Below are 11,134 nucleotides of genomic sequence, written 5' to 3' on the forward strand. Positions count from 1 at the left end.
ATATGAACGATGGTTTTTGAGAATCTTGGTGGTTTGAATGGGAAAAGCCGTTGGATATCTGGGTGACTCCTTCAAAGTTGTTAGAGACTTGACTATGTTTTCATATTTACGAACTTATATTTGAGGTTTATAAACTGTGATCAATGGTCTTTCTTTTTATTGATTATAGCGTACTTGTATTATTGTCACTCACTCGAGCTTCGCAGCTTATCCGAGTTCCGTTTGGCCGGTGCACCATTCTTATGATGTAGGCACTAATTTTTCATATGATAGATCTGGGTAGATTATGAGAAACCACTTAATATTTTGGTTCCGTCAAGTGGTCCGGAATCCTTGCTCTCACTCATTCCCATAAGGTTAGTCTAGAACCCTAGATTTGAGTAAATGAGAATTACTCACAATAGACCTTGTGAATATAAAATAGATTTACCATGTTATTGCTCATAATCCAAGTAGGAAATTATATAGAGTTCCTTGGTTAAATTCTTGAAATGATATGTTATTGCATTGTTTGATTAACGTAATTAAATGCTAAGATCATGTATCTTTGATTCATGAATTGATTGATTGACAGGATTGTGGAATGACCTTGGTTATGGTTGTTATTATTATGATTATTTTAGTTGATCAATGTCGCTTGAGAATATTATGTGCTTCGTTGGTTATTTGATATGTTACATACTGTGGATGAAAGTATTGTGCTGAAAACATGGAATTTATATGATGGATGGAATGAGAATCTTGAATGGCATGTTGGTTTGTTTTGTAGCTTGAACTTGGTAATGTCATGCATGTCAAGTTCTAATAATTGATTACAGAATGCTATGTATGCTTGTTAGAATGCACAAGAATAAATGTCTAAATTAGTGAACGACGAACTATGAATGACTTGATCTCTAATGAGGGTACGTAGGCAGTCTAACGAGGAGGTTAGATGCAGCCATAAAGTATACGAAAAATTACTATGCGATTCGATTCTTGAGTTGTGATTTGCCACATCTCGGAGGCGGGATATGTTGAGATATGGGTATTTGGTGACGTCACATATCGATCCTAGACGTATGTCGGGATCGGGGCGTGACATATATCTTCCTGAACCTGTTTTTACCCACGGTCAATTATATGTTGCATTATCTAGAGTGACATCAAAAGAAGGTCTAAAAATCTTGATAGGAAATGGAGAAAACAATGTAAATAACTATATTGCAAATATAGTATTTAAAGATGTTTTACAAAATTTACAATCAAACTGTTAGTTTACTTAATCCATATTTAAAGCCTTATATATTTATTAGGTACAATTGAAACAGCTGCATAATGTTGTTTAACTATAGTTTTGAAATCACCACTCGGCATTATCACTATGTGCTTTTTATGTATGCAGGATAAATAGTGCAATCACTGCAAAGACAAGACAAAAAACAACGTTTACTCCATATCGGAAAGAAAGGTTAGAATGGTTAATATAAAATCAAATTAGATCTTCTGTTTCAACGTTGGTCTCCATTTTATGTGGCTTTTGTCAGCAGCTTTCAAAACCCTTCTGCTTTACCAAGGTTTCCAACCTATCCTATCATCATTTTTTTTGGCTGTCAAATCCATTTTCCACCATAGTTTTAAAATTTGGCTTTAATCTCATTAGTTTCATTCTAATTGAATAAATTTGTCTTAAAATATAGTTTTCTATTGGAAAAAGAATTGACCTTTGAATAGGAGCTGTAGTATTGGTTACTATAGCTAGACTAGCAACTAAAAACTCAACCTTTTCCTATCTGTGAATGTTGATTCCTGTTTATTCAACTTAGATCAATTCATTTTTATTTTCAAGCTTTCAAATGTTGTAAACTATTTCACTTTTAAAACTGTGAATTAATGATTACATGGGCCCATTTTCTTCAAAAAAATTGTCAAATGATGTCTCATGATACCAACTCCCCTTACAACGCCATTACGAATCCAGCCAAATGTAACATTATCATTCCCTTTTTCCAACATTTAGAATGGAATTTTTTTCTGGATTTTCCGAGTGAGTTCTGCATGTTTGTTGCCTCACAAGATTTTGATTCTATGTTTTTTTGGATGGCTTTTGTTAGTATCTCAGGCTTTTGTTAGTATCTCATGTGCTTTGGTTTTTTATTTCAGAAATTTTGTGCTTATTTTAGATTCGTTTCAAACTCAGCTGAAACCCATCTAATCCGGCATTTTCAGGTGAATTTTGCACGTTTGATGTGTTTGTTTTTCAGATCATTTTTGTGCATGTTAGATGCGTTTGGTTTTTCTTTTAGAAAATGGTGCCTTTCAAATTTTGGGATTTTTGATTTAGATTCTTGAAACCATAAGGTATATAAATGTATTATTTGTTTTTTCCTTTTTTTTTCATTGCTTGGATGTTTGCCGAAGAAACGATTGGCCTGAAACAAAGGAAGGCATTTATGGGATTATGCTTGGGAAACAAGACGATATTGACTGATTTGATAGTTTACCTATATTTCATCCTTTTCATAGGTTTCAGTCTGACTAGAATGGCAGGTAATGTTGCTGCTATATTCATATTAAAATGGACATGAATTTGCTTATTGTTTGTAGCATTTTGTACCAATCCATCTTGCATTTTTTTCTTGCTCCTAGCGGTTGTTAAGCTTCTTAATCATAGCTTCTTATTCATAAATCTAATTTTATTTTTGTAGCTTAACAATTTTCAAGAAGAAAGTTAACCTTGAAATTGAATTAAGGTATGAGTGCTTGCACTTATTTAAGATGTTGACTTCGTCCTTGCCTACCCTATATCCTGAACTACAATCATACGATTCAATAGTATGCCAAAACAATTCAGATTATTAATTTTCTTTTGCTAATATTTTACATTTAAATTCAATGTTTACTAATGTTTCTCTTCAGGGGAATCGCCTGTTACTAATGTAGATAACAACTATCTTCCTTTTGTTTGGTCTAAATACTTGACCAATTACTTAGCTGATCATTGATCGGTTCAGTTGGACATCCAAGAGTATCAATCTTGATGTCCCCACTAGAGATATACCCTCTCTACATGCCTTAATCGAGCCAAAGAACACCTTGGCAATACAGAAATTGTTAAATATATACACAAATCACTTTCATTACTTATTGGTTAGATTTAACAATTCCCCTACCTCTAAGATGTTTTTTGGCTTGGTTAAAACATGTAGAGAAAGTATATCTTTGGTGGGAGCTTCTCTATTTATACTTTTAGATGTCCATAAATTCCTCAGTGAATAATCAAGTAATTGGCCATGTATTTACAGTAAATAAAAAGAAGAAAATCTTTATCTACAAATTGATAACAGTCGATTCATCTGAAGAGAAAAGATGGAAGTGATGATTATTTGTCCAAATCATGGAAGCTGAAACAAATCAGCAAATTATATCTCTATATTACATAGAGACACCAAACCAAATATATTTGATCCATCTTTCTACAACATTCTTTATTTGTTTTTGCAAAAGCAATGTTATAGAACTAAATACCAATTGACAATATTATATTACATTTGACCAAATAGACGATAATATATTATCATTGTCAATGATATCCATTGTGAGTATCTTTAGGAGGAAAAGAGAAGAGGAGAAAACACGTACGTTCTTCTTCTTTTTTCTTTATGTGTTTTTTTGGATGGAGGATGTGAGGTTGTTGGTGTTTGGCTTCTGTGGCTATGTTTGACTGTGTTTGTATTGCTATTATTATTCGTTTCAGGTTTGAGAGATCAAGAGAGAAAGCGTAAGAATCAGATGAAGGGAGGACATTGAGCTGAATGATCTCAGTCAAACAACAATCATAATTGTAAGCTCAAGAGTAACTATTTTTGTGTTAGTTGCATGTCTTAGTAGTTAGCAGTCATTTCTTTTGCATTTGATGAAATCATTTGTATACACTTTTCGACTTGCACTTTTAATTTATCATTCTACCAATTTTTATCTTATTTCTTTTAACATCTTTCTTTTTTTTTCTCATTCAAATATGCATTACTGAAGCTTTGTTATGCACCTAGCTCTTTGCTTCTATTGCCTACTATTATTTTCTACTATTGTAATAGAACTTTATACATATTTTATAAACTTTAAAAACCTGCAGCAATGCGCGAGCTCTGTTACTAGTAATACTAAAATCCATTTTTGGGTACTATTTATGCACAGTGTGCGGATGGATTTACCCCTCATTTTCTTCAGTGTTTTCTGAATTTGGTGGGATTGTGTAGTGAATTGACCATTTTGCCCTTGGTTGTGCTATCGGGTTTTCGACCTCTTTTCTTCAACCTCTTTTCTTCGACCTCTTTCTTCGACCTCTTCCTTCCTGCTTCAGTGCTCCATTTTCGATAGCCTTCCTCCTCTTTCAATCAAACAAAACCACCGCCAACTCTGCAAATTGCTTCTCCACCAGTTCACCCAAATCCGGCGACCAGCTCCACAGCACACTCGAGAACCGCGACGCACCACCAGTCCATCCGCGTATTTTCCATAACCCTCTTTACGGAAGGTAAGCAATTTGCTTACCCTGCTTTAGATTTAAAAAAAAATTCTTTACCAAAGAAATTTATAATCTGGTGATTTTCTAGGGATCCAAGGATTGAAAAAATGACGGGTTCTTAGAGGATTGGAGTGAGTGAAAGCGGGTAATCAATCAATCAAAGAAAGAAGTGAAATTTTCTAGGAAAGTCAAGATTTTTTGTTTGATTTGTACATAGCGGTTTAGGGTTTAGGGTTTAATATACTTTTTCAAAATTTCTGTTAAATAATTCTCCTTTTGTAGTATTTGCATCACTTCAATTTTCGCCTGAAGCTTCAGTTCAATTGGTGCATGAATTTCATTGATTTCTTTGGTTTTTTTTTTTTTTTTTTTTTTTTAGGGTTTCGGTGGTTGAATAAAACCCAGAATTGGGGAACAGCGCAGTGAGCCGAAGGTGCCAATTTTTGTGTTTTTTACTTTCATGCTTGAGTTATATAATTTTTTTAGGAATAATTTTATATGTGATTAGTGCAGATTTTGTGTATAAGTAGCTAAATTTGGTCTTAGTATTTGTTCTTGAATTGTTTTGTTAGGGTTTCTTAAACCCTAGATTTGATTTGAGTCTGGTGAATATACTGTAGTGGGGGTATATGGAAGTATAATACATAAGTGGTGTGTGTGTTTGTGCGAGCAAGTCAGAACCAAGAGCATGTTTTCTTGTGTTCTTGTTGCTTTAGAATCTCACTCTGGTGAGTTACTGTGCAGAGGGTTGAGACTTTGTGTTGATTCGGGTCTTTTTTTCTCTGGAAGAAAACTATGCAACTCTATTAGAAGTATCAAAGACTTTGTTTTTGGTGGATTTAGAGTTTTGTTTAAGTTTTATTATATTAAAGTTGAATTTGGTTGCTCCTTGGCTGTGGGAAGAGAGGTCTGGGTGAAAGAGACAGGGAGTGTAAGGAGTGTGGTTGCAGATGAGCGTTTGAGGTAGAGAGATTTTGGGTTTTCCATTTGGCCATCTGATTGTTGTAATCAGTTAGTCACTTGATCAAACTGTTATGGGTCTGTAGTTTTTTGAGACTTTGAGTTTTTTTGCATGAGGGAGATGGTATTGATTGATGAATTAGTTGTGTACTTTTCTGTTTTGATTTTTCTTTGTTCTTCGTCCCCTCTCCAACACCACCACTAACATATCTTTCACTAAATGAAGGTGAAGATATTTAGATACATATTAAGATGCAAGAATTGTACTAATAATTTGGTTAATAAATTTAACCGTTTGATACAGATGTCGGTGATCTCTACCATTTCCTTTTACATTTGGTTAATAAATCTAACCTTTTGATACAATGTGTTTATCAAAAAATTAGCGTAGCCTTTTGTAATCATTGCTTCATTGTTTTCACACTGATTTGGGAATACATCTTTGATTCCAGAACCTTAGATTCAGCTCTACACCTATGTTCTTAATATGTTTTGACTGGGAAGGTTTAATTTAGTGATGATATGCGAATTGAAAGTGAAAAATGGTCAAAGTTGGGGGTTGAACTGCTTTTTTGGATTTGTGGTCAGTTGTAGTGTTGTTGAGGCTTTGGAAAGGAATCTGAATTTTGGATTTTCAATTACAGAATGGCTTTCAAGCATGAAATTGAGTGAATTTTGGGCACTTCTGCAAAAGCAGGCCAATTTCAGATATTTGAATTTCAGATTGCATAACAGACCTCTTTCTAATATTTGAAACACTATTTGATATTTGAATTGATACTTGAACTGAATAAACATCAGATAGGCCAATCAATTTCAATATCAGATATCATTTTTATATTATGTTTCTCGATATCATATTTTAATCATCGTTATTGGCATTAAATGTGATCAGGTAAGATTTTGGGGTTTTTATTTGGCATTTCATTCAAGTATTCTTTGCTTCAAATTAGAAAACAAACTCAAGCCCTCAAACCCTGAAAGCAAATGCTTAATTCTTATGCATTCTATGTTGCTACTGAGGTTTACAATTTTTTTATCTTTTGGTTTTTATTTTTCCTCCTCAGTTATTATTTTCCTTTTACTGTATATTGTAGTGTCTGTTTGGGAATGCCTTTGTTTTTTTACTTGCTGAGAATGCATCTGTCAAAATTTTAATGGCCTTTCTTTGTTTCGTTCCTATCATTTTCCTCATTTTCTATGTCCAATTATGAAGCATCTTTTGATTTTTATTGATATAAACTATAAAGACCTTTTCTTTCTCCAATTATGCCTCTGTCAACTTTTTTTAATTTAAATGCACTAATTTAGTACTCACATTTATCTGATAAAGCAGATGAAAAAAGAGGGAAACATGGATTATATATGCACCTTCACTTCGTTTTCTTATACGTCCTATTGTTACGAGATAAATTTAACACACATCCATACTAACAGCTCCCGTTTTCAAAATTTGTAGAAACCAGCTATGAACCGTTGCAGGAAAAATTCAGAAAAGAAAACACCTCTACATACGGAAGATTATGTCTAACTTTAGCATACTTGAAGCCAGTACGCTATGCCATCAGCTGTCTCTAATTTTGTAAACCGTTAATTCTATCTTAAAATTTGAAATTATGAATCCTTACAATTGAAATGCCAATGATCTGAAGCTCATGACTGAATTATTACAGTTCTGTAAGATTTATTGAATACTTTGTTCTAACTGTCTTTCGATGCAGAATCACTGCCACCAACAGCTCTGGCCGCGCAGTTCGTCATCGTCCATTATTCCTCCAAAATTCTACTCTCTTTGCTTTCTTCGACTCAGTGCATCTCTATTCTTCCAGGTACACACCCATATCTATATCACAAATGACTGTTTATATGTATCTATTTGTTAGAGAAGGCTTTTGCCTTTCGGGTTCAATTTTATCAACTCTTTTTTAATTCAGCAATGGAGCTTGCATTATCGCATGAGAAATTGGCAAATGAAAGCTGCTCCACTTGCACAGTGTAAAACATTCATTGTTATTGTATGATGTCTTCTTAATATAAGATATGTATCGCTCAAAGATTATAAATTTAATAATTAAAGAACAAAAAAGGAATAAAAGTTCCTGAATTTAAAGCATGCGTCACAACGAATCATGAACCCCCCTTGGTGGTGGGGTATTGTAGAGGGATATGGTACACATGCGTATAATTGGAATAAAATTATTAACATTGTTGTAATTATGTGGAACTAGGTTGTAAACCTGCGGCATCGCGCGGGCTTTTTTGCTAGTATATACTAAAACTCAGTTGAGTCTGGAACTGTTCATCAATGGTGATAGGATGGAAATGCCCCTGATTTCTTCTCTGCTTGCCGTGCTGTTTTCACTTCTCTACAGTCAAAAGTCGGTTTTGCCCATTTGATCCACACTTTAATCATCGCTGGGTTCTCTCTTTCGACTGGGTTGCTTGCTTTACCTTTCATTTTCACTTTTCGTGTTCAGCATCTTTCATTTTCCCTTTCCTCTTCTTTTCTCGTCTCTCTTTCCGTCTGTGTTTGCCCTTTTCGATCTCTCTATCTATTTCGTTTCGATTCCGATCCGATTGTTTGTGAGTGATTAGTATTGGCAGTCGCAAGGACGCGGTGGATCTGCAGGTAAGAGTTCTACTCTGTACAATAGTTATGAACTACAGTTTGTGTTTGGATGGTTGTGATTCATGTTAAACGATCTTGGTGATTGGATTTTTAGATTGGATTTTTGTGGTTTTGAATTTGTGGGATTTTTAGGGATTTCTGGGTTTTTTTAGCTTTTGAGTGTTGGGGATTTCTGTCCCTTTCGAATTAGCCCTCCCTCGCTCTCAATTTCCTCCCCTTCACCAATCATCAGAAACCAATGATACTCCATTTGAAAACCTTCTGGAGCGACTTCTCCCCACCAAGTAGCCACTGTGCTCCAGATCTTTCCAGTTGAAATTCCTCTTCTTCACCCTTCCATGTTGAATTTCACATCAACATTGGATTCGAGTTTTCCGGCGATAATCCGATGATTCCGGCGATGGCCACCATCGAGGTTAGTCTAAAAGGATTCTTATCTTATAGCTGTATTGCATGTTAAAATCTGTTTTGAATTTGTGATATAATAAAATTAGGCTTTAGAAAAAATTTCATGATTTTGTCTAACTAAATTTAAGGATTAAATTTTTTCATTAATGTTCTGGGTTTGTTGTGGGGAGAAAAAAGGGGGGGGGGGGTTTGAATGTGATTTACAGAACTTGGTTGCATGGACTACACCCCAAAGATTAGCCACAGGGTGCTGGTTGAATTGGCCGAACACAGAAAGGAATTAGAGAAGACAAAAGTCTGTTCATGATACTCTGAGCATCCGGTAGTTTTCTACTTTGGTTAATCGGTCAAATTTTATTTAGGTCCTAGAAAGATTGGGAGGTTTATGAGATATGTATTTGTGCAGGATAAAGCTTTGGATGCTTTAGCAATTGAGGACAAGAAAAGGCAATATGCTGCTGCGGAGAACTATCTAGAAGATGTATTGCATTCAGCTCTAGCCACTTCAGAGTAATGTACCACTAGACTTTTGTTATATGATTGTGTCTGTAAAACTATGTAGTTTTGTTTGCATTATTAAAGAACTGGTAGATCAAACTCCAAAAGGGTATTAACAAGGCTTACTTGATTCAATGAGTGTGAAAGTTTTGAGTTTTGAAGAAGTAGAGGAGGAGAGTTGTTTACCAAAGAACATTATCCATGTATTAGGATGTTCATTCCTTTGTACTGAAAAAGAAATTACGAAAGTTGCTACTTCTCTCTTAGTAATTAAGTTTGAGTTGGATGCTTAATTTTATGCTATTAGTGTGTTGGTTCTTCTATAATTGTATTTCCCGTGGTTGACTATCATTCATGTTTTATGGTTCTCCATCAGATGTATTTTTGTGTCTAGAGTCTAGACTCTAAACACGATGGCACCTCAATACAGTAAGCTTGGGTATTAAATATAATTGTCAGAAGACGTATTGGAAGATGTTTTTTATGGTTGCATCCTTCTAACTTATGTCATTTTCTGTAGTTTTCTTCCTTGCTTTCAGATTTAGGACTTGACATCCGTGGAGCACATGTCTTCTCAACAATCGATGGCTACTCTTTAGATGTACTCTGGTCGCATCCTTCTAACTTATGTCATTTTCTGTAGATTTCTTCCTTGCTTTCAGATTTAGGACTTAACATCCGTGGAGCACATGTCTTCTCGACAACCAATGGCTACTCTTTAGATGTATTTGTGGTGGATGAATGGATGGTCTGTTGAGGTAGTTTTCTTTTACTATGTGACGTGTTTATTGTCATTCACTGTGTATTGGGTTTTGTTTTCCAATTACATGAGTTCTTTTATCTTTGTTGTATCTTTTGTCAATAATTTTAGTTGTTTTCATACATTCTATGCTTTAATCATTAGTCAGTGGATTTTACCTCTTTAATTTCTCTGATAATGGGGATGGTTTTGATGACATCTTTCGAGGATACCAATAAGCAAAGCCATTTAATTGATCAAATTGGGTGTGAAAAATCAAATTTTGGCTGTGGTTGAGGTAAACATGAACATAGAGTGACAGAACACACACGCATTCTCTTCTATGGACGTTTCCTGACTCCAAGTGCTTTTATGCGTATTTTAGTCCTTGCTAATTAAGATTTGTGGTTTATCTTCCCTGCACTCTATATTTTTGTACTTTTTTTCTCTTTTCAAAATCTAATGAAGCAACTAGAAAACCAAACCGTTCAGACTTTCAAAATTGAATAATAGTATATAAAATAAGAAACAACTGACCTTTTCCATATGAAAGCTCAATAGCACGTTCATAGAATGTGAACCTTAATTTTGCTTGCAACTATTAGAAGGCTAAGAGTTAAAGGAATTCAAGTTTCATATAAAATTTTATATGCGTTGGTCTGTTACATCTGTCTACTTTGCTTATTACTTACCCTTCTCTTTTCCCTTATCAATAAAATTTTATTGATTGCAATTGTTAAATGTTACTAGGATGAGAAGGGGATCACCGATTTGAAATCAACACTCCAAGTAAACATAAGAAAGAGATTTTTTTTTTTTTTTTTTTTTTTTTTTTTGGCACAAAGTTGAAAAGGATTTAGTAGCTGTGACAGACTAATTTTTGAAACGTAGATGGGCATATTCACCTGGGGTGAGTGGACTCTCCTGCTTTTGCTTTTTCTTTTGCTTCACTTTTCATACCCGTGTGATTTCGAATCTCCCTATGCCTATAGTTGGGATATTATGTCCAATGAGCTTATAATTCGAAAGTTCCCAATATTTGGTGTCTGGATAATTGAATCTGGAAGCATTATACATGTTTGTATTTGAATAAAATTGTAGCAATTGTGAGTGACATAATTCATGTCCTTGGAAGAGATCTTATTATAGATTTTACAAAACTTTGGGACAGATTCACTTTTTCATATCATGTGGGGTATTTGGAAAACCTGTACTTGGAAGTGACCATTTTATGGTTTTTCACAAAGATTTGGGACATTAATATCACTTTCTCATATGGTTCTTTACTAATAAGAATCTGTAGTGTAGGGTATTTGATAAGCATCACAATGGATTCATTTGACATCTAATCTCTCATCTTTTGTTTCTTATTGAACATAAATATGTAAATAAA

At 34.3% G+C, this 11,134-nt stretch overlaps 1 long non-coding RNA gene and 1 other non-coding gene across 11 annotated transcripts; both read left to right on the forward strand.

Moving 5' to 3' along the window:
- Positions 1–3,348: 3,348 nt before the first annotated feature.
- LOC137743959 (small nucleolar RNA Z103) lies at positions 3,349–3,451 on the forward strand. Its single transcript, XR_011069564.2, has one exon. It is a non-coding gene; the product is annotated as a small nucleolar RNA Z103 (small nucleolar RNA).
- Positions 3,452–4,122: 671 nt separating this feature from the next.
- LOC148693182 (uncharacterized) lies at positions 4,123–10,901 on the forward strand. 10 transcript variants are annotated; one of them, XR_015953438.1, is made up of 7 exons: positions 4,123–4,516; positions 4,887–4,940; positions 6,927–7,049; positions 7,189–8,511; positions 8,682–8,826; positions 8,911–9,760; positions 10,492–10,901. It is a non-coding gene; the product is annotated as an uncharacterized LOC148693182 (long non-coding RNA). The 10 variants fall into 10 exon arrangements; XR_015953443.1 differs by lacking the exon at positions 10,492–10,901 and having other exon boundaries at positions 7,189–8,096; positions 8,229–8,511; positions 8,911–9,928; XR_015953439.1 differs by lacking the exon at positions 10,492–10,901 and having other exon boundaries at positions 7,189–7,296; positions 7,402–8,511; positions 8,911–9,928.
- Positions 10,902–11,134: the final 233 nt, after the last annotated feature.

The sequence above is a fragment of the Pyrus communis genome, chromosome 11, assembly GCF_041283825.1.
Source record: "Pyrus communis isolate YQ-2024b chromosome 11, ASM4128382v1, whole genome shotgun sequence".
In the NCBI taxonomy this organism is placed as follows: Eukaryota; Viridiplantae; Streptophyta; class Magnoliopsida; order Rosales; family Rosaceae; genus Pyrus; species Pyrus communis.